This window comes from Ambystoma mexicanum, chromosome 2q, assembly GCF_040938575.1.
Source record: "Ambystoma mexicanum isolate Mex_15411 chromosome 2q, UKY_AmexF1_1, whole genome shotgun sequence".
NCBI lineage: Eukaryota > Metazoa > Chordata > Amphibia > Caudata > Ambystomatidae > Ambystoma > Ambystoma mexicanum.
The window spans coordinates 129,408,173-129,430,513 of NC_090924.1; the positions used below are offsets into that span (position 1 = coordinate 129,408,173).

Consider the following 22,341-nt stretch of genomic DNA (forward strand, 5'->3'; position numbering starts at 1 on the left):
TAGTGGTTAGCACGTTCGAGACCGGGCAGAAACACTCTCTGCTGGCATTTTACACAAAATCGTTTTTTTCCCCTTTTGTCACACACAAATGTAAAGTATGAACTTATTTGCGTTCCCATGGAAATAGCATATGCTCTCAAGAGCTTGAGAAATACACTGGGAAGGCAAGCATCCTCACATGTATTGTGTATATGGGGCCAATAATAAAATGCACGCGCCTTCATTTTGTGTATGTAATGTTGCAGAGCACAGAGAGGATTTCTTTTCCCTACTGCTGGGTATTTGGGTCTCTGGGATCACAGTTGGGTCCGCTCCGTCCTCTGAAATGGTGCATATTAGTTACATAGGTTAGTGTACCAAAGAAATATCACATTTTCATATACAGCTTCTTCATTTCTGTGTTCTGAGGGATTACCAGTTGTAAGAAATGCACTTGCCGGTACAGTGATTCCCTGGCTCTCTCTGGCCCGAGAAAGCTTTTCCTCTGAACTGGGAACAGAAGTTGGACTGCTTCTGCTGAACTTCCTGAAAGCATAGCTGGCGGGAGGAGGGACTTTTTGAGTGCTGGGAAAATTTGAGCTGGAAATTTGCATAGGCTGGACAGGGATTGCTTGGAGCAGCCAAAATATAATAACGGCCATGGCGCTCAAGTAAAGCAGAAAGCTTTTAGTATACACCTTTTGCACTCTTGTCAACGAAGCTGGGCTCTGTGAATGCTCACCCTACGCAAGAAAAGAGAACAGACTTTGCTGGTGACCTAAATATATATCTCGCCTGATCGAGCACGATCGAGCTCTGAGTGAGCAGCTGTGCAATGGTCATCTTTACCAAAGGGGAGATGCTGCTTTTGCCAGTGTCACGCCCATGCTCTCAGGGCTGGAGGGAGGAGGGCTGCTTTTTGTTTTTACAGGCAAAAGGAAAGGCCCAGCCCTCAGAGCTTCTGCCAATGCATATCCCAGCAGGTGCAAAATAAAGTCTCTCCCCCACCTTGCCAGCTGCAGATTGATCAGAAGACTGCTAGTCTAGTGTTTTGGGCCACTCTCTCTCTTCTGTGTATCGTCCCCTCTTATTACATAAACAGCATAAGAGGAAGGAAGGAAGGAAGGAAGGAAGGAAGGAAGGAAGGAAGGAAGGAAGGAAGGAAGGAAGGAAGGAAGGAAGGAAGGAAGGAAGGAAGGAAGGAAGGAAGGAAGGAAGGAAGGAAGGAAGGAAGGAAGGAAGGAAGGAAGGAAGGAAGGAAGGAAGGAAGGAAGGAAGGAAGGAAGGAAGGAAGGAAGGAAGGAAGGAAGGAAGGAACAGTGTATCGCAAGCACCTTTCACCCTGATGTCAATGGTCCACCAACCTTCGGGATGAGGAGTAGACCTGTGAAGACGCTCAGCCTTTGCATCATTTAGGGACGAGGACGGGCTTTAGGAGCAAACGTTAGGAAGAGATACTCTTGTGCTACAATCCTCAAGAGGTACAACTGCCAAGTCAAATCCCTACATATTGTCTAGACTACTCTGCAAGTGTGGGCTTGTTGGTCTAGGGGTATGATTCTCGCTTCGGGTGCGAGAGGTCCCGGGTTCAAATCCCTGACGAGCCCATTGATTGGTGCCTGGCCCGATACTTTTTTACACATGTGTTTTTCAATTCTATAGACTCTGGACTGATGGATGGACAATGGTCGATGAACATTGGGCTTCCTAAGCCTCTTTGCGGACCGCCTCATTGCGCCATGCATTAAGGAGTCCCAAGTAGCTCTCAGTCACCTTTCTGGATTTGTTTGTTAATTCATGGCTGTCCCATACCAATGCCTAAAGAGGCCCTTACATCTTCAGACTGCACGGCCTCTCAGCTGGCACACTTGTCTGAGTGTTCATGCTTGTAACGCCGTGTGTGTGATGAGCTGCATTTGTAAAGCTTTGGGCGTGAGGCATTTGATAAGTGTTCAAACAGAAACAATTGCACTGTTACTTGACCCTATTCTCTCAACCGCCAGAGGCCATAGCATGCAGCAGTTTCTGTAGTGTAGTGGTTATCACGTTCGCCTTACACGCGAAAGGTCCCTGGTTCGAGACCGGGCAGAAACAGCAGAGGGTGGCATTTTACACTTTTCATGTTCCACCATCTCGAAGCTCAAGCCATGAACTTATTTGCAGTTGCAACGGAAGAAGCAGTTCCTCTGACACGCTTTGAAATAAATTCTGAGTAGACGAGCGCACTCACATTTGCTCCGAATATGTGATGAATTAAAATTGCATGCCTGCATATGTGCGTGCTTATGTATAGTTGGATGGAAAGCTGAGGGAGCAGTTGTGCAATGCTATTTCTTACAGAAGGGTGGCGCTGCTTTTCCCTGAGCAATGTTCATGCACCCAGGCAGATGTGATATTGGATTTTTCTTTTTTTCAAGGGCAAAAGAAAATTCCTAGCCCTCAGAGCTTCTGCCAATGCAGATCCGGTGCAAAATGAAGGCTCTCACTGGCTCACTTTGTCCACTTTCAATTGATCAGCAGACCGCGTTGGTGTTGTGCTAGATTTCTTCTTCTGTGCATCAACAGCTCTTTTATACGTACCCTTCACGGGCGAATGGAAGGGAGGGTGTGCCACCAGCTTCATTGATCCTGATGTCAATGTGCCAACACCTTCAGGACGAGAAGAAGAGCTATGAAGACAGTCAGAGCGTGCCGACTGGGGCATTCATTTGGCTCATACACCGACAAGGCTTTCAGCGGCAGGAACAAACTTCAGGAATAGGCATTCTTGGCCTCGAAGCCTAAGGGGGGTGGAAACGCTGAGTACAATTCCGTCAGATGATCACAGGACCGTGGCTCGTTGGTCTAGGGGTATGATTCTCGCTTTGGGTGCGAGAGGTCCGGAGGAGCCCGATCAAGGTGGGTAACTTGAGCTCCTTTTTTTTTTTTCCAATGTTATTTTCATTGGACAGACTCTCTGGCTTTCTCGGTAAGCAGTAGTCGATGAACAATTCACTTCCTGAACCTCTTTGCCTGCCATGTCCTTGCGACAAGCACTTTGTGTTCTCTGTTAGCTCTCAGTAACATTCCTTGATTTGCTTGTGAGTTTTGGCCGTCCGATCTCAAAGTGGAAATATGTCCTTCCCTCTGTACGCTGCATAGACCCTCAACAGGCATACTTGTATATGTGCGCATGCTTGATAGGACGTATGTTTTAGGCTGGATTGTGTGAGCTTCAGGCGCAAGGCATTTGATTAGTCTTTAAGCAGGTCCACTTGCAAAGCCCTTTGCACCTGTTCTCCCAGTCCCTACAAAGGGATGCAAGCAGTTGTTTCTGTAGTGTAGTGGTTAGCACGTTCGAGACCGGGCAGAAACACTCTCTGCTGGCATTTTACACAAAATCGTTTTTTTCCCCTTTTGTCACACACAAATGTAAAGTATGAACTTATTTGCGTTCCCATGGAAATAGCATATGCTCTCAAGAGCTTGAGAAATACACTGGGAAGGCAAGCATCCTCACATGTATTGTGTATATGGGGCCAATAATAAAATGCACGCGCCTTCATTTTGTGTATGTAATGTTGCAGAGCACAGAGAGGATTTCTTTTCCCTACTGCTGGGTATTTGGGTCTCTGGGATCACAGTTGGGTCCGCTCCGTCCTCTGAAATGGTGCATATTAGTTACATAGGTTAGTGTACCAAAGAAATATCACATTTTCATATACAGCTTCTTCATTTCTGTGTTCTGAGGGATTACCAGTTGTAAGAAATGCACTTGCCGGTACAGTGATTCCCTGGCTCTCTCTGGCCCGAGAAAGCTTTTCCTCTGAACTGGGAACAGAAGTTGGACTGCTTCTGCTGAACTTCCTGAAAGCATAGCTGGCGGGAGGAGGGACTTTTTGAGTGCTGGGAAAATTTGAGCTGGAAATTTGCATAGGCTGGACAGGGATTGCTTGGAGCAGCCAAAATATAATAACGGCCATGGCGCTCAAGTAAAGCAGAAAGCTTTTAGTATACACCTTTTGCACTCTTGTCAACGAAGCTGGGCTCTGTGAATGCTCACCCTACGCAAGAAAAGAGAACAGACTTTGCTGGTGACCTAAATATATATCTCGCCTGATCGAGCACGATCGAGCTCTGAGTGAGCAGCTGTGCAATGGTCATCTTTACCAAAGGGGAGATGCTGCTTTTGCCAGTGTCACGCCCATGCTCTCAGGGCTGGAGGGAGGAGGGCTGCTTTTTGTTTTTACAGGCAAAAGGAAAGGCCCAGCCCTCAGAGCTTCTGCCAATGCATATCCCAGCAGGTGCAAAATAAAGTCTCTCCCCCACCTTGCCAGCTGCAGATTGATCAGAAGACTGCTAGTCTAGTGTGTTGGGCCACTCTCTCTCTTCTGTGTATCGTCCCCTCTTATTACATAAACAGCATAAGAGGAAGGAAGGAAGGAAGGAAGGAAGGAAGGAAGGAAGGAAGGAAGGAAGGAAGGAAGGAAGGAAGGAAGGAAGGAAGGAAGGAAGGAAGGAAGGAAGGAAGGAAGGAAGGAAGGAAGGAAGGAAGGAAGGAAGGAAGGAAGGAAGGAAGGAAGGAAGGAAGGAAGGAAGGAAGGAAGGAAGGAAGGAAGGAAGGAAGGAACAGTGTATCGCAAGCACCTTTCACCCTGATGTCAATGGTCCACCAACCTTCGGGATGAGGAGTAGACCTGTGAAGACGCTCAGCCTTTGCATCATTTAGGGACGAGGACGGGCTTTAGGAGCAAACGTTAGGAAGAGATACTCTTGTGCTACAATCCTCAAGAGGTACAACTGCCAAGTCAAATCCCTACATATTGTCTAGACTACTCTGCAAGTGTAGGCTCGTTGGTCTAGGGGTATGATTCTCGCTTCGGGTGCGAGAGGTCCCGGGTTCAAATCCCGGACGAGCCCATTGATTGGTGCCTGGCCCGATACTTTTTTACACATGTGTTTTTCAATTCTATAGACTCTGGACTGATGGATGGACAATGGTCGATGAACATTGGGCTTCCTAAGCCTCTTTGCGGACCGCCTCATTGCGCCATGCATTAAGGAGTCCCAAGTAGCTCTCAGTCACCTTTCTGGATTTGTTTGTTAATTCATGGCTGTCCCATACCAATGCCTAAAGAGGCCCTTACATCTTCAGACTGCACGGCCTCTCAGCTGGCACACTTGTCTGAGTGTTCATGCTTGTAACGCCGTGTGTGTGATGAGCTGCATTTGTAAAGCTTTGGGCGTGAGGCATTTGATAAGTGTTCAAACAGAGACAATTGCACTGTTACTTGACCCTATTCTCTCAACCGCCAGAGGGCATAGCATGCAGCAGTTTCTGTAGTGTAGTGGTTATCACGTTCGCCTTACACGCGAAAGGTCCCTGGTTCGAGACCGGGCAGAAACAGCAGAGGGTGGCATTTTACACTTTTCATGTTCCACCATCTCGAAGCTCAAGCCATGAACTTATTTGCAGTTGCAACGGAAGAAGCAGTTCCTCTGACACGCTTTGAAATAAATTCTGAGTAGACGAGCGCACTCACATTTGCTCCGAATATGTGATGAATTAAAATTGCATGCCTGCATATGTGCGTGCTTATGTATAGTTGGATGGAAAGCTGAGGGAGCAGTTGTGCAATGCTATTTCTTACAGAAGGGTGGCGCTGCTTTTCCCTGAGCAATGTTCATGCACCCAGGCAGATGTGATATTGGATTTTTCTTTTTTTCAAGGGCAAAAGAAAATTCCTAGCCCTCAGAGCTTCTGCCAATGCAGATCCGGTGCAAAATGAAGGCTCTCACTCGCTCAATTTGTCCACTTTCAATTGATCAGCAGACCGCGTTGGTGTTGTGCTAGATTTCTTCTTCTGTGCATCAACAGCTCTTTTATACGTACCCTTCACGGGCGAATGGAAGGGAGGGTGTGCCACCAGCTTCATTGATCCTGATGTCAATGTGCCAACACCTTCAGGACGAGAAGAAGAGCTATGAAGACAGTCAGAGCGTGCCGACTGGGGCATTCATTTGGCTCATACACCGACAAGGCTTTCAGCGGCAGGAACAAACTTCAGGAATAGGCATTCTTGGCCTCGAAGCCTAAGGGGGGTGGAAACGCTGAGTACAATTCCGTCAGATGATCACAGGACCGTGGCTCGTTGGTCTAGGGGTATGATTCTCGCTTTGGGTGCGAGAGGTCCGGAGGAGCCCGATCAAGGTGGGTAACTTGAGCTCCTTTTTTTTTTTCCAATGTTATTTTCATTGGACAGACTCTCTGGCTTTCTCGGTAAGCAGTAGTCGATGAACAATTCACTTCCTGAACCTCTTTGCCTGCCATGTCCTTGCGACAAGCACTTTGTGTTCTCTGTTAGCTCTCAGTAACATTCCTTGATTTGCTTGTGAGTTTTGGCCGTCCGATCTCAAAGTGGAAATATGTCCTTCCCTCTGTACGCTGCATAGACCCTCAACAGGCATACTTGTATATGTGTGCATGCTTGATAGGACGTATGTTTTAGGCTGGATTGTGTGAGCTTCAGGCGCAAGGCATTTGATTAGTCTTTAAGCAGGTCCACTTGCAAAGCCCTTTGCACCTGTTCTCCCAGTCCCTACAAAGGGATGCAAGCAGTTGTTTCTGTAGTGTAGTGGTTAGCACGTTCGAGACCGGGCAGAAACACTCTCTGCTGGCATTTTACACAAAATCGTTTTTTTCCCCTTTTGTCACACACAAATGTAAAGTATGAACTTATTTGCGTTCCCATGGAAATAGCATATGCTCTCAAGAGCTTGAGAAATACACTGGGAAGGCAAGCATCCTCACATGTATTGTGTATATGGGGCCAATAATAAAATGCACGCGCCTTCATTTTGTGTATGTAATGTTGCAGAGCACAGAGAGGATTTCTTTTCCCTACTGCTGGGTATTTGGGTCTCTGGGATCACAGTTGGGTCCGCTCCGTCCTCTGAAATGGTGCATATTAGTTACATAGGTTAGTGTACCAAAGAAATATCACATTTTCATATACAGCTTCTTCATTTCTGTGTTCTGAGGGATTACCAGTTGTAAGAAATGCACTTGCCGGTACAGTGATTCCCTGGCTTTCTCTGGCCCGAGAAAGCTTTTCCTCTGAACTGGGAACAGAAGTTGGACTGCTTCTGCTGAACTTCCTGAAAGCATAGCTGGCGGGAGGAGGGACTTTTTGAGTGCTGGGAAAATTTGAGCTGGAAATTTGCATAGGCTGGACAGAGATTGCTTGGAGCAGCCAAAATATAATAACGGCCATGGCGCTCAAGTAAAGCAGAAAGCTTTTAGTATACACCTTTTGCACTCTTGTCAACGAAGCTGGGCTCTGTGAATGCTCACCCTACGCAAGAAAAGAGAACAGACTTTGCTGGTGACCTAAATATATATCTCGCCTGATCGAGCACGATCGAGCTCTGAGTGAGCAGCTGTGCAATGGTCATCTTTACCAAAGGGGAGATGCTGCTTTTGCCAGTGTCACGCCCATGCTCTCAGGGCTGGAGGGAGGAGGGCTGCTTTTTGTTTTTACAGGCAAAAGGAAAGGCCCAGCCCTCAGAGCTTCTGCCAATGCATATCCCAGCAGGTGCAAAATAAAGTCTCTCCCCCACCTTGCCAGCTGCAGATTGATCAGAAGACTGCTAGTCTAGTGTGTTGGGCCACTCTCTCTCTTCTGTGTATCGTCCCCTCTTATTACATAAACAGCATAAGAGGAAGGAAGGAAGGAAGGAAGGAAGGAAGGAAGGAAGGAAGGAAGGAAGGAAGGAAGGAAGGAAGGAAGGAAGGAAGGAAGGAAGGAAGGAAGGAAGGAAGGAAGGAAGGAAGGAAGGAAGGAAGGAAGGAAGGAAGGAAGGAAGGAAGGAAGGAAGGAAGGAAGGAAGGAAGGAAGGAAGGAAGGAAGGAAGGAAGGAAGGAAGGAAGGAAGGAAGGAAGGAAGGGTGTATCGCAAGCACCTTTCACCCTGATGTCAATGGTCCACCAACCTTCGGGATGAGGAGTAGACCTGTGAAGACGCTCAGCCTTTGCATCATTTAGGGACGAGGACGGGCTTTAGGAGCAAACGTTAGGAAGAGATACTCTTGTGCTACAATCCTCAAGAGGTACAACTGCCAAGTCAAATCCCTACATATTGTCTAGACTACTCTGCAAGTGTAGGCTCGTTGGTCTAGGGGTATGATTCTCGCTTCGGGTGCGAGAGGTCCCGGGTTCAAATCCCGGACGAGCCCATTGATTGGTGCCTGGCCCGATACTTTTTTTACACATGTGTTTTTCAATTCTATAGACTGTGGACTGATGGATGGACAATGGTCGATGAACATTGGGCTTCCTAAGCCTCTTTGCGGACCGCCTCATTGCGCCATGCATTAAGGAGTCCCAAGTAGCTCTCAGTCACCTTTCTGGATTTGTTTGTTAATTCATGGCTGTCCCATACCAATGCCTAAAGAGGCCCTTACATCTTCAGACTGCACGGCCTCTCAGCTGGCACACTTGTCTGAGTGTTCATGCTTGTAACGCCGTGTGTGTGATGAGCTGCATTTGTAAAGCTTTGGGCGTGAGGCATTTGATAAGTGTTCAAACAGAGACAATTGCACTGTTACTTGACCCTATTCTCTCAACCGCCAGAGGGCATAGCATGCAGCAGTTTCTGTAGTGTAGTGGTTATCACGTTCGCCTTACACGCGAAAGGTCCCTGGTTCGAGACCGGGCAGAAACAGCAGAGGGTGGCATTTTACACTTTTCATGTTCCACCATCTCGAAGCGCAAGCCATGAACTTATTTGCAGTTGCAACGGAAGAAGCAGTTCCTCTGACACGCTTTGAAATAAATTCTGAGTAGACGAGCGCACTCACATTTGCTCCGAATATGTGATGAATTAAAATTGCATGCCTGCATATGTGCGTGCTTATGTATAGTTGGATGGAAAGCTGAGGGAGCAGTTGTGCAATGCTATTTCTTACAGAAGGGTGGCGCTGCTTTTCCCTGAGCAATGTTCATGCACCCAGGCAGATGTGATATTGGATTTTTCTTTTTTTCAAGGGCAAAAGAAAATTCCTAGCCCTCAGAGCTTCTGCCAATGCAGATCCGGTGCAAAATGAAGGCTCTCACTCGCTCACTTTGTCCACTTTCAATTGATCAGCAGACCGCGTTGGTGTTGTGCTAGATTTCTTCTTCTGTGCATCAACAGCTCTTTTATACGTACCCTTCACGGGCGAATGGAAGGGAGGGTGTGCCACCAGCTTCATTGATCCTGATGTCAATGTGCCAACACCTTCAGGACGAGAAGAAGAGCTATGAAGACAGTCAGAGCGTGCCGACTGGGGCATTCATTTGGCTCATACACCGGCAAGGCTTTCAGCGGCAGGAACAAACTTCAGGAATAGGCATTCTTGGCCTCGAAGCCTAAGGGGGGTGGAAACGCTGAGTACAATTCCGTCAGATGATCACAGGACCGTGGCTCGTTGGTCTAGGGGTATGATTCTCGCTTTGGGTGCGAGAGGTCCGGAGGAGCCCGATCAAGGTGGGTAACTTGAGCTCCTTTTTTTTTTTTCCAATGTTATTTTCATTGGACAGACTCTCTGGCTTTCTCGGTAAGCAGTAGTCGATGAACAATTCACTTCCTGAACCTCTTTGCCTGCCATGTCCTTGCGACAAGCACTTTGTGTTCTCTGTTAGCTCTCAGTAACATTCCTTGATTTGCTTGTGAGTTTTGGCCGTCCGATCTCAAAGTGGAAATATGTCCTTCCCTCTGTACGCTGCATAGACCCTCAACAGGCATACTTGTATATGTGCGCATGCTTGATAGGACGTATGTTTTAGGCTGGATTGTGTGAGCTTCAGGCGCAAGGCATTTGATTAGTCTTTAAGCAGGTCCACTTGCAAAGCCCTTTGCACCTGTTCTCCCAGTCCCTACAAAGGGATGCAAGCAGTTGTTTCTGTAGTGTAGTGGTTAGCACGTTCGAGACCGGGCAGAAACACTCTCTGCTGGCATTTTACACAAAATCGTTTTTTTCCCCTTTTGTCACACACAAATGTAAAGTATGAACTTATTTGCGTTCCCATGGAAATAGCATATGCTCTCAAGAGCTTGAGAAATACACTGGGAAGGCAAGCATCCTCACATGTATTGTGTATATGGGGCCAATAATAAAATGCACGCGCCTTCATTTTGTGTATGTAATGTTGCAGAGCACAGAGAGGATTTCTTTTCCCTACTGCTGGGTATTTGGGTCTCTGGGATCACAGTTGGGTCCGCTCCGTCCTCTGAAATGGTGGATATTAGTTACATAGGTTAGTGTACCAAAGAAATATCACATTTTCATATACAGCTTCTTCATTTCTGTGTTCTGAGGGATTACCAGTTGTAAGAAATGCACTTGCCGGTACAGTGATTCCCTGGCTTTCTCTGGCCCGAGAAAGCTTTTCCTCTGAACTGGGAACAGAAGTTGGACTGCTTCTGCTGAACTTCCTGAAAGCATAGCTGGCGGGAGGAGGGACTTTTTGAGTGCTGGGAAAATTTGAGCTGGAAATTTGCATAGGCTGGACAGAGATTGCTTGGAGCAGCCAAAATATAATAACGGCCATGGCGCTCAAGTAAAGCAGAAAGCTTTTAGTATACACCTTTTGCACTCTTGTCAACGAAGCTGGGCTCTGTGAATGCTCACCCTACGCAAGAAAAGAGAACAGACTTTGCTGGTGACCTAAATATATCTCGCCTGATCGAGCACGATCGAGCTCTGAGTGAGCAGCTGTGCAATGGTCATCTTTACCAAAGGGGAGATGCTGCTTTTGCCAGTGTCACGCCCATGCTCTCAGGGCTGGAGGGAGGAGGGCTGCTTTTTGTTTTTACAGGCAAAAGGAAAGGCCCAGCCCTCAGAGCTTCTGCCAATGCATATCCCAGCAGGTGCAAAATAAAGTCTCTCCCCCACCTTGCCAGCTGCAGATTGATCAGAAGACTGCTAGTCTAGTGTGTTGGGCCACTCTCTCTCTTCTGTGTATCGTCCCCTCTTATTACATAAACAGCATAAGAGGAAGGAAGGAAGGAAGGAAGGAAGGAAGGAAGGAAGGAAGGAAGGAAGGAAGGAAAGAAGGAAGGAAGGAAGGAAGGAAGGAAGGAAGGAAGGAAGGAAGGAAGGAAGGAAGGAAGGAAGGAAGGAAGGAAGGAAGGAAGGAAGGAAGGAAGGAAGGAAGGAAGGAAGGAAGGAAGGAAGGAAGGAAGGAAGGAAGGAAGGAAGGAAGGAACAGTGTATCGCAAGCACCTTTCACCCTGATGTCAATGGTCCACCAACCTTCGGGATGAGGAGTAGACCTGTGAAGACGCTCAGCCTTTGCATCATTTAGGGACGAGGACGGGCTTTAGGAGCAAACGTTAGGAAGAGATACTCTTGTGCTACAATCCTCAAGAGGTACAACTGCCAAGTCAAATCCCTACATATTGTCTAGACTACTCTGCAAGTGTAGGCTCGTTGGTCTAGGGGTATGATTCTCGCTTCGGGTGCGAGAGGTCCCGGGTTCAAATCCCGGACGAGCCCATTGATTGGTGCCTGGCCCGATACTTTTTTACACATGTGTTTTTCAATTCTATAGACTCTGGACTGATGGATGGACAATGGTCGATGAACATTGGGCTTCCTAAGCCTCTTTGCGGACCGCCTCATTGCGCCATGCATTAAGGAGTCCCAAGTAGCTCTCAGTCACCTTTCTGGATTTGTTTGTTAATTCATGGCTGTCCCATACCAATGCCTAAAGAGGCCCTTACATCTTCAGACTGCACGGCCTCTCAGCTGGCACACTTGTCTGAGTGTTCATGCTTGTAACGCCGTGTGTGTGATGAGCTGCATTTGTAAAGCTTTGGGCGTGAGGCATTTGATAAGTGTTCAAACAGAGACAATTGCACTGTTACTTGACCCTATTCTCTCAACCGCCAGAGGGCATAGCATGCAGCAGTTTCTGTAGTGTAGTGGTTATCACGTTCGCCTTACACGCGAAAGGTCCCTGGTTCGAGACCGGGCAGAAACAGCAGAGGGTGGCATTTTACACTTTTCATGTTCCACCATCTCGAAGCTCAAGCCATGAACTTATTTGCAGTTGCAACGGAAGAAGCAGTTCCTCTGACACGCTTTGAAATAAATTCTGAGTAGACGAGCGCACTCACATTTGCTCCGAATATGTGATGAATTAAAATTGCATGCCTGCATATGTGCGTGCTTATGTATAGTTGGATGGAAAGCTGAGGGAGCAGTTGTGCAATGCTATTTCTTACAGAAGGGTGGCGCTGCTTTTCCCTGAGCAATGTTCATGCACCCAGGCAGATGTGATATTGGATTTTTCTTTTTTTCAAGGGCAAAAGAAAATTCCTAGCCCTCAGAGCTTCTGCCAATGCAGATCCGGTGCAAAATGAAGGCTCTCACTCGCTCACTTTGTCCACTTTCAATTGATCAGCAGACCGCGTTGGTGTTGTGCTAGATTTCTTCTTCTGTGCATCAACAGCTCTTTTATACGTACCCTTCACGGGCGAATGGAAGGGAGGGTGTGCCACCAGCTTCATTGATCCTGATGTCAATGTGCCAACACCTTCAGGACGAGAAGAAGAGCTATGAAGACAGTCAGAGCGTGCCGACTGGGGCATTCATTTGGCTCATACACCGACAAGGCTTTCAGCGGCAGGAACAAACTTCAGGAATAGGCATTCTTGGCCTCGAAGCCTAAGGGGGGTGGAAACGCTGAGTACAATTCCGTCAGATGATCACAGGACCGTGGCTCGTTGGTCTAGGGGTATGATTCTCGCTTTGGGTGCGAGAGGTCCGGAGGAGCCCGATCAAGGTGGGTAACTTGAGCTCCTTTTTTTTTTTCCAATGTTATTTTCATTGGACAGACTCTCTGGCTTTCTCGGTAAGCAGTAGTCGATGAACAATTCACTTCCTGAACCTCTTTGCCTGCCATGTCCTTGCGACAAGCACTTTGTGTTCTCTGTTAGCTCTCAGTAACATTCCTTGATTTGCTTGTGAGTTTTGGCCGTCCGATCTCAAAGTGGAAATATGTCCTTCCCTCTGTACGCTGCATAGACCCTCAACAGGCATACTTGTATATGTGCGCATGCTTGATAGGACGTATGTTTTAGGCTGGATTGTGTGAGCTTCAGGCGCAAGGCATTTGATTAGTCTTTAAGCAGGTCCACTTGCAAAGCCCTTTGCACCTGTTCTCCCAGTCCCTACAAAGGGATGCAAGCAGTTGTTTCTGTAGTGTAGTGGTTAGCACGTTCGAGACCGGGCAGAAACACTCTCTGCTGGCATTTTACACAAAATCGTTTTTTTCCCCTTTTGTCACACACAAATGTAAAGTATGAACTTATTTGCGTTCCCATGGAAATAGCATATGCTCTCAAGAGCTTGAGAAATACACTGGGAAGGCAAGCATCCTCACATGTATTGTGTATATGGGGCCAATAATAAAATGCACGCGCCTTCATTTTGTGTATGTAATGTTGCAGAGCACAGAGAGGATTTCTTTTCCCTACTGCTGGGTATTTGGGTCTCTGGGATCACAGTTGGGTCCGCTCCGTCCTCTGAAATGGTGCATATTAGTTACATAGGTTAGTGTACCAAAGAAATATCACATTTTCATATACAGCTTCTTCATTTCTGTGTTCTGAGGGATTACCAGTTGTAAGAAATGCACTTGCCGGTACAGTGATTCCCTGGCTTTCTCTGGCCCGAGAAAGCTTTTCCTCTGAACTGGGAACAGAAGTTGGACTGCTTCTGCTGAACTTCCTGAAAGCATAGCTGGCGGGAGGAGGGACTTTTTGAGTGCTGGGAAAATTTGAGCTGGAAATTTGCATAGGCTGGACAGAGATTGCTTGGAGCAGCCAAAATATAATAACGGCCATGGCGCTCAAGTAAAGCAGAAAGCTTTTAGTATACACCTTTTGCACTCTTGTCAACGAAGCTGGGCTCTGTGAATGCTCACCCTACGCAAGAAAAGAGAACAGACTTTGCTGGTGACCTAAATATATATCTCGCCTGATCGAGCACGATCGAGCTCTGAGTGAGCAGCTGTGCAATGGTCATCTTTACCAAAGGGGAGATGCTGCTTTTGCCAGTGTCACGCCCATGCTCTCAGGGCTGGAGGGAGGAGGGCTGCTTTTTGTTTTTACAGGCAAAAGGAAAGGCCCAGCCCTCAGAGCTTCTGCCAATGCATATCCCAGCAGGTGCAAAATAAAGTCTCTCCCCCACCTTGCCAGCTGCAGATTGATCAGAAGACTGCTAGTCTAGTGTTTTGGGCCACTCTCTCTCTTCTGTGTATCGTCCCCTCTTATTACATAAACAGCATAAGAGGAAGGAAGGAAGGAAGGAAGGAAGGAAGGAAGGAAGGAAGGAAGGAAGGAAGGAAGGAAGGAAGGAAGGAAGGAAGGAAGGAAGGAAGGAAGGAAGGAAGGAAGGAAGGAAGGAAGGAAGGAAGGAAGGAAGGAAGGAAGGAAGGAAGGAAGGAAGGAAGGAAGGAAGGAAGGAAGGAAGGAAGGAAGGAACAGTGTATCGCAAGCACCTTTCACCCTGATGTCAATGGTCCACCAACCTTCGGGATGAGGAGTAGACCTGTGAAGACGCTCAGCCTTTGCATCATTTAGGGACGAGGACGGGCTTTAGGAGCAAACGTTAGGAAGAGATACTCTTGTGCTACAATCCTCAAGAGGTACAACTGCCAAGTCAAATCCCTACATATTGTCTAGACTACTCTGCAAGTGTGGGCTTGTTGGTCTAGGGGTATGATTCTCGCTTCGGGTGCGAGAGGTCCCGGGTTCAAATCCCTGACGAGCCCATTGATTGGTGCCTGGCCCGATACTTTTTTACACATGTGTTTTTCAATTCTATAGACTCTGGACTGATGGATGGACAATGGTCGATGAACATTGGGCTTCCTAAGCCTCTTTGCGGACCGCCTCATTGCGCCATGCATTAAGGAGTCCCAAGTAGCTCTCAGTCACCTTTCTGGATTTGTTTGTTAATTCATGGCTGTCCCATACCAATGCCTAAAGAGGCCCTTACATCTTCAGACTGCACGGCCTCTCAGCTGGCACACTTGTCTGAGTGTTCATGCTTGTAACGCCGTGTGTGTGATGAGCTGCATTTGTAAAGCTTTGGGCGTGAGGCATTTGATAAGTGTTCAAACAGAGACAATTGCACTGTTACTTGACCCTATTCTCTCAACCGCCAGAGGCCATAGCATGCAGCAGTTTCTGTAGTGTAGTGGTTATCACGTTCGCCTTACACGCGAAAGGTCCCTGGTTCGAGACCGGGCAGAAACAGCAGAGGGTGGCATTTTACACTTTTCATGTTCCACCATCTCGAAGCTCAAGCCATGAACTTATTTGCAGTTGCAACGGAAGAAGCAGTTCCTCTGACACGCTTTGAAATAAATTCTGAGTAGACGAGCGCACTCACATTTGCTCCGAATATGTGATGAATTAAAATTGCATGCCTGCATATGTGCGTGCTTATGTATAGTTGGATGGAAAGCTGAGGGAGCAGTTGTGCAATGCTATTTCTTACAGAAGGGTGGCGCTGCTTTTCCCTGAGCAATGTTCATGCACCCAGGCAGATGTGATATTGGATTTTTCTTTTTTTCAAGGGCAAAAGAAAATTCCTAGCCCTCAGAGCTTCTGCCAATGCAGATCCGGTGCAAAATGAAGGCTCTCACTGGCTCACTTTGTCCACTTTCAATTGATCAGCAGACCGCGTTGGTGTTGTGCTAGATTTCTTCTTCTGTGCATCAACAGCTCTTTTATACGTACCCTTCACGGGCGAATGGAAGGGAGGGTGTGCCACCAGCTTCATTGATCCTGATGTCAATGTGCCAACACCTTCAGGACGAGAAGAAGAGCTATGAAGACAGTCAGAGCGTGCCGACTGGGGCATTCATTTGGCTCATACACCGACAAGGCTTTCAGCGGCAGGAACAAACTTCAGGAATAGGCATTCTTGGCCTCGAAGCCTAAGGGGGGTGGAAACGCTGAGTACAATTCCGTCAGATGATCACAGGACCGTGGCTCGTTGGTCTAGGGGTATGATTCTCGCTTTGGGTGCGAGAGGTCCGGAGGAGCCCGATCAAGGTGGGTAACTTGAGCTCCTTTTTTTTTTTTCCAATGTTATTTTCATTGGACAGACTCTCTGGCTTTCTCGGTAAGCAGTAGTCGATGAACAATTCACTTCCTGAACCTCTTTGCCTGCCATGTCCTTGCGACAAGCACTTTGTGTTCTCTGTTAGCTCTCAGTAACATTCCTTGATTTGCTTGTGAGTTTTGGCCGTCCGATCTCAAAGTGGAAATATGTCCTTCCCTCTGTACGCTGCATAGACCCTCAACAGGCATACTTGTATATGTGCGCATGCTTGATAGGACGTATGTTTTAGGCTGGATTGTGTGAGCTTCAGGCGCAAGGCATTTGATTAGTCTTTAAGCAGGTCCACTTGCAAAGCCCTTTGCACCTGTTCTCCCAGTCCCTACAAAGGGATGCAAGCAGTTGTTTCTGTAGTGTAGTGGTTAGCACGTTCGAGACCGGGCAGAAACACTCTCTGCTGGCATTTTACACAAAATCGTTTTTTTCCCCTTTTGTCACACACAAATGTAAAGTATGAACTTATTTGCGTTCCCATGGAAATAGCATATGCTCTCAAGAGCTTGAGAAATACACTGGGAAGGCAAGCATCCTCACATGTATTGTGTATATGGGGCCAATAATAAAATGCACGCGCCTTCATTTTGTGTATGTAATGTTGCAGAGCACAGAGAGGATTTCTTTTCCCTACTGCTGGGTATTTGGGTCTCTGGGATCACAGTTGGGTCCGCTCCGTCCTCTGAAATGGTGGATATTAGTTACATAGGTTAGTGTACCAAAGAAATATCACATTTTCATATACAGCTTCTTCATTTCTGTGTTCTGAGGGATTACCAGTTGTAAGAAATGCACTTGCCGGTACAGTGATTCCCTGGCTTTCTCTGGCCCGAGAAAGCTTTTCCTCTGAACTGGGAACAGAAGTTGGACTGCTTCTGCTGAACTTCCTGAAAGCATAGCTGGCGGGAGGAGGGACTTTTTGAGTGCTGGGAAAATTTGAGCTGGAAATTTGCATAGGCTGGACAGAGATTGCTTGGAGCAGCCAAAATATAATAACGGCCATGGCGCTCAAGTAAAGCAGAAAGCTTTTAGTATACACCTTTTGCACTCTTGTCAACGAAGCTGGGCTCTGTGAATGCTCACCCTACGCAAGAAAAGAGAACAGACTTTGCTGGTGACCTAAATATATCTCGCCTGATCGAGCACGATCGAGCTCTGAGTGAGCAGCTGTGCAATGGTCATCTTTACCAAAGGGGAGATGCTGCTTTTGCCAGTGTCACGCCCATGCTCTCAGGGCTGGAGGGAGGAGGGCTGCTTTTTGTTTTTACAGGCAAAAGGAAAGGCCCAGCCCTCAGAGCTTCTGCCAATGCATATCCCAGCAGGTGCAAAATAAAGTCTCTCCCCCACCTTGCCAGCTGCAGATTGATCAGAAGACTGCTAGTCTAGTGTGTTGGGCCACTCTCTCTCTTCTGTGTATCGTCCCCTCTTATTACATAAACAGCATAAGAGGAAGGAAGGAAGGAAGGAAGGAAGGAAGGAAGGAAGGAAGGAAGGAAGGAAGGAAGGAAGGAAGGAAGGAAGGAAGGAAGGAAGGAAGGAAGGAAGGAAGGAAGGAAGGAAGGAAGGAAGGAAGGAAGGAAGGAAGGAAGGAAGGAAGGAAGGAAGGAAGGAAGGAAGGAAGGAAGGAAGGAAGGAAGGAAGGAAGGAAGGAAGGAAGGAAGGAAGGAAGGAACAGTGTATCGCAAGCACCTTTCACCCTGATGTCAATGGTCCACCAACCTTCGGGATGAGGAGTAGACCTGTGAAGACGCTCAGCCTTTGCATCATTTAGGGACGAGGACGGGCTTTAGGAGCAAACGTTAGGAAGAGATACTCTTGTGCTACAATCCTCAAGAGGTACAACTGCCAAGTCAAATCCCTACATATTGTCTAGACTACTCTGCAAGTGTAGGCTCGTTGGTCTAGGGGTATGATTCTCGCTTCGGGTGCGAGAGGTCCCGGGTTCAAATCCCGGACGAGCCCATTGATTGGTGCCTGGCCCGATACTTTTTTACACATGTGTTTTTCAATTCTATAGACTCTGGACTGATGGATGGACAATGGTCGATGAACATTGGGCTTCCTAAGCCTCTTTGCGGACCGCCTCATTGCGCCATGCATTAAGGAGTCCCAAGTAGCTCTCAGTCACCTTTCTGGATTTGTTTGTTAATTCATGGCTGTCCCATACCAATGCCTAAAGAGGCCCTTACATCTTCAGACTGCACGGCCTCTCAGCTGGCACACTTGTCTGAGTGTTCATGCTTGTAACGCCGTGTGTGTGATGAGCTGCATTTGTAAAGCTTTGGGCGTGAGGCATTTGATAAGTGTTCAAACAGAGACAATTGCACTGTTACTTGACCCTATTCTCTCAACCGCCAGAGGGCATAGCATGCAGCAGTTTCTGTAGTGTAGTGGTTATCACGTTCGCCTTACACGCGAAAGGTCCCTGGTTCGAGACCGGGCAGAAACAGCAGAGGGTGGCATTTTACACTTTTCATGTTCCACCATCTCGAAGCTCAAGCCATGAACTTATTTGCAGTTGCAACGGAAGAAGCAGTTCCTCTGACACGCTTTGAAATAAATTCTGAGTAGACGAGCGCACTCACATTTGCTCCGAATATGTGATGAATTAAAATTGCATGCCTGCATATGTGCGTGCTTATGTATAGTTGGATGGAAAGCTGAGGGAGCAGTTGTGCAATGCTATTTCTTACAGAAGGGTGGCGCTGCTTTTCCCTGAGCAATGTTCATGCACCCAGGCAGATGTGATATTGGATTTTTCTTTTTTTCAAGGGCAAAAGAAAATTCCTAGCCCTCAGAGCTTCTGCCAATGCAGATCCGGTGCAAAATGAAGGCTCTCACTCGCTCAATTTGTCCACTTTCAATTGATCAGCAGACCGCGTTGGTGTTGTGCTAGATTTCTTCTTCTGTGCATCAACAGCTCTTTTATACGTACCCTTCACGGGCGAATGGAAGGGAGGGTGTGCCACCAGCTTCATTGATCCTGATGTCAATGTGCCAACACCTTCAGGACGAGAAGAAGAGCTATGAAGACAGTCAGAGCGTGCCGACTGGGGCATTCATTTGGCTCATACACCGACAAGGCTTTCAGCGGCAGGAACAAACTTCAGGAATAGGCATTCTTGGCCTCGAAGCCTAAGGGGGGTGGAAACGCTGAGTACAATTCCGTCAGATGATCACAGGACCGTGGCTCGTTGGTCTAGGGGTATGATTCTCGCTTTGGGTGCGAGAGGTCCGGAGGAGCCCGATCAAGGTGGGTAACTTGAGCTCCTTTTTTTTTTTCCAATGTTATTTTCATTGGACAGACTCTCTGGCTTTCTCGGTAAGCAGTAGTCGATGAACAATTCACTTCCTGAACCTCTTTGCCTGCCATGTCCTTGCGACAAGCACTTTGTGTTCTCTGTTAGCTCTCAGTAACATTCCTTGATTTGCTTGTGAGTTTTGGCCGTCCGATCTCAAAGTGGAAATATGTCCTTCCCTCTGTACGCTGCATAGACCCTCAACAGGCATACTTGTATATGTGCGCATGCTTGATAGGACGTATGTTTTAGGCTGGATTGTGTGAGCTTCAGGCGCAAGGCATTTGATTAGTCTTTAAGCAGGTCCACTTGCAAAGCCCTTTGCACCTGTTCTCCCAGTCCCTACAAAGGGATGCAAGCAGTTGTTTCTGTAGTGTAGTGGTTAGCACGTTCGAGACCGGGCAGAAACACTCTCTGCTGGCATTTTACACAAAATCGTTTTTTTCCCCTTTTGTCACACACAAATGTAAAGTATGAACTTATTTGCGTTCCCATGGAAATAGCATATGCTCTCAAGAGCTTGAGAAATACACTGGGAAGGCAAGCATCCTCACATGTATTGTGTATATGGGGCCAATAATAAAATGCACGCGCCTTCATTTTGTGTATGTAATGTTGCAGAGCACAGAGAGGATTTCTTTTCCCTACTGCTGGGTATTTGGGTCTCTGGGATCACAGTTGGGTCCGCTCCGTCCTCTGAAATGGTGCATATTAGTTACATAGGTTAGTGTACCAAAGAAATATCACATTTTCATATACAGCTTCTTCATTTCTGTGTTCTGAGGGATTACCAGTTGTAAGAAATGCACTTGCCGGTACAGTGATTCCCTGGCTTTCTCTGGCCCGAGAAAGCTTTTCCTCTGAACTGGGAACAGAAGTTGGACTGCTTCTGCTGAACTTCCTGAAAGCATAGCTGGCGGGAGGAGGGACTTTTTGAGTGCTGGGAAAATTTGAGCTGGAAATTTGCATAGGCTGGACAGAGATTGCTTGGAGCAGCCAAAATATAATAACGGCCATGGCGCTCAAGTAAAGCAGAAAGCTTTTAGTATACACCTTTTGCACTCTTGTCAACGAAGCTGGGCTCTGTGAATGCTCACCCTACGCAAGAAAAGAGAACAGACTTTGCTGGTGACCTAAATATATATCTCGCCTGATCGAGCACGATCGAGCTCTGAGTGAGCAGCTGTGCAATGGTCATCTTTACCAAAGGGGAGATGCTGCTTTTGCCAGTGTCACGCCCATGCTCTCAGGGCTGGAGGGAGGAGGGCTGCTTTTTGTTTTTACAGGCAAAAGGAAAGGCCCAGCCCTCAGAGCTTCTGCCAATGCATATCCCAGCAGGTGCAAAATAAAGTCTCTCCCCCACCTTGCCAGCTGCAGATTGATCAGAAGACTGCTAGTCTAGTGTGTTGGGCCACTCTCTCTCTTCTGTGTATCGTCCCCTCTTATTACATAAACAGCATAAGAGGAAGGAAGGAAGGAAGGAAGGAAGGAAGGAAGGAAGGAAGGAAGGAAGGAAGGAAGGAAGGAAGGAAGGAAGGAAGGAAGGAAGGAAGGAAGGAAGGAAGGAAGGAAGGAAGGAAGGAAGGAAGGAAGGAAGGAAGGAAGGAAGGAAGGAAGGAAGGAAGGAAGGAAGGAAGGAAGGAAGGAAGGAAGGAACAGTGTATCGCAAGCACCTTTCACCCTGATGTCAATGGTCCACCAACCTTCGGGATGAGGAGTAGACCTGTGAAGACGCTCAGCCTTTGCATCATTTAGGGACGAGGACGGGCTTTAGGAGCAAACGTTAGGAAGAGATACTCTTGTGCTACAATCCTCAAGAGGTACAACTGCCAAGTCAAATCCCTACATATTGTCTAGACTACTCTGCAAGTGTAGGCTCGTTGGTCTAGGGGTATGATTCTCGCTTCGGGTGCGAGAGGTCCCGGGTTCAAATCCCGGACGAGCCCATTGATTGGTGCCTGGCCCGATACTTTTTTACACATGTGTTTTTCAATTCTATAGACTCTGGACTGATGGATGGACAATGGTCGATGAACATTGGGCTTCCTAAGCCTCTTTGCGGACCGCCTCATTGCGCCATGCATTAAGGAGTCCCAAGTAGCTCTCAGTCACCTTTCTGGATTTGTTTGTTAATTCATGGCTGTCCCATACCAATGCCTAAAGAGGCCCTTACATCTTCAGACTGCACGGCCTCTCAGCTGGCACACTTGTCTGAGTGTTCATGCTTGTAACGCCGTGTGTGTGATGAGCTGCATTTGTAAAGCTTTGGGCGTGAGGCATTTGATAAGTGTTCAAACAGAGACAATTGCACTGTTACTTGACCCTATTCTCTCAACCGCCAGAGGGCATAGCATGCAGCAGTTTCTGTAGTGTAGTGGTTATCACGTTCGCCTTACACGCGAAAGGTCCCTGGTTCGAGACCGGGCAGAAACAGCAGAGGGTGGCATTTTACACTTTTCATGTTCCACCATCTCGAAGCTCAAGCCATGAACTTATTTGCAGTTGCAACGGAAGAAGCAGTTCCTCTGACACGCTTTGAAATAAATTCTGAGTAGACGAGCGCACTCACATTTGCTCCGAATATGTGATGAATTAAAATTGCATGCCTGCATATGTGCGTGCTTATGTATAGTTGGATGGAAAGCTGAGGGAGCAGTTGTGCAATGCTATTTCTTACAGAAGGGTGGCGCTGCTTTTCCCTGAGCAATGTTCATGCACCCAGGCAGATGTGATATTGGATTTTTCTTTTTTTCAAGGGCAAAAGAAAATTCCTAGCCCTCAGAGCTTCTGCCAATGCAGATCCGGTGCAAAATGAAGGCTCTCACTCGCTCAATTTGTCCACTTTCAATTGATCAGCAGACCGCGTTGGTGTTGTGCTAGATTTCTTCTTCTGTGCATCAACAGCTCTTTT

The 22,341-nt window shown here is 47.4% G+C and overlaps 14 non-coding genes across 14 annotated transcripts; all 14 read left to right on the forward strand.

Moving 5' to 3' along the window:
* The first annotated feature begins 1,514 nt into the window (after positions 1 to 1,514).
* TRNAP-CGG (transfer RNA proline (anticodon CGG)) lies at positions 1,515 to 1,586 on the forward strand. The gene has a single exon. It is a non-coding gene; the product is annotated as a tRNA-Pro (tRNA).
* Positions 1,587 to 2,000: 414 nt separating this feature from the next.
* Positions 2,001 to 2,073, forward strand: TRNAV-UAC (transfer RNA valine (anticodon UAC)). The gene has a single exon. It is a non-coding gene; the product is annotated as a tRNA-Val (tRNA).
* Positions 2,074 to 4,806: 2,733 nt separating this feature from the next.
* Positions 4,807 to 4,878, forward strand: TRNAP-CGG (transfer RNA proline (anticodon CGG)). Its single transcript has one exon. It is a non-coding gene; the product is annotated as a tRNA-Pro (tRNA).
* Positions 4,879 to 5,292: 414 nt separating this feature from the next.
* Positions 5,293 to 5,365, forward strand: TRNAV-UAC (transfer RNA valine (anticodon UAC)). The gene has a single exon. It is a non-coding gene; the product is annotated as a tRNA-Val (tRNA).
* A 2,756-nt stretch (positions 5,366 to 8,121) lies between these two features.
* TRNAP-CGG (transfer RNA proline (anticodon CGG)) lies at positions 8,122 to 8,193 on the forward strand. The gene has a single exon. It is a non-coding gene; the product is annotated as a tRNA-Pro (tRNA).
* A 415-nt stretch (positions 8,194 to 8,608) lies between these two features.
* TRNAV-UAC (transfer RNA valine (anticodon UAC)) lies at positions 8,609 to 8,681 on the forward strand. The gene has a single exon. It is a non-coding gene; the product is annotated as a tRNA-Val (tRNA).
* A 2,743-nt stretch (positions 8,682 to 11,424) lies between these two features.
* TRNAP-CGG (transfer RNA proline (anticodon CGG)) lies at positions 11,425 to 11,496 on the forward strand. The gene has a single exon. It is a non-coding gene; the product is annotated as a tRNA-Pro (tRNA).
* Positions 11,497 to 11,910: 414 nt separating this feature from the next.
* On the forward strand, positions 11,911 to 11,983 carry TRNAV-UAC (transfer RNA valine (anticodon UAC)). Its single transcript has one exon. It is a non-coding gene; the product is annotated as a tRNA-Val (tRNA).
* Positions 11,984 to 14,707: 2,724 nt separating this feature from the next.
* On the forward strand, positions 14,708 to 14,779 carry TRNAP-CGG (transfer RNA proline (anticodon CGG)). Its single transcript has one exon. It is a non-coding gene; the product is annotated as a tRNA-Pro (tRNA).
* A 414-nt stretch (positions 14,780 to 15,193) lies between these two features.
* TRNAV-UAC (transfer RNA valine (anticodon UAC)) lies at positions 15,194 to 15,266 on the forward strand. The gene has a single exon. It is a non-coding gene; the product is annotated as a tRNA-Val (tRNA).
* Positions 15,267 to 18,021: 2,755 nt separating this feature from the next.
* TRNAP-CGG (transfer RNA proline (anticodon CGG)) lies at positions 18,022 to 18,093 on the forward strand. The gene has a single exon. It is a non-coding gene; the product is annotated as a tRNA-Pro (tRNA).
* A 414-nt stretch (positions 18,094 to 18,507) lies between these two features.
* Positions 18,508 to 18,580, forward strand: TRNAV-UAC (transfer RNA valine (anticodon UAC)). The gene has a single exon. It is a non-coding gene; the product is annotated as a tRNA-Val (tRNA).
* Positions 18,581 to 21,304: 2,724 nt separating this feature from the next.
* TRNAP-CGG (transfer RNA proline (anticodon CGG)) lies at positions 21,305 to 21,376 on the forward strand. Its single transcript has one exon. It is a non-coding gene; the product is annotated as a tRNA-Pro (tRNA).
* A 414-nt stretch (positions 21,377 to 21,790) lies between these two features.
* On the forward strand, positions 21,791 to 21,863 carry TRNAV-UAC (transfer RNA valine (anticodon UAC)). The gene has a single exon. It is a non-coding gene; the product is annotated as a tRNA-Val (tRNA).
* The last annotated feature ends 478 nt before the right edge of the window (positions 21,864 to 22,341 follow it).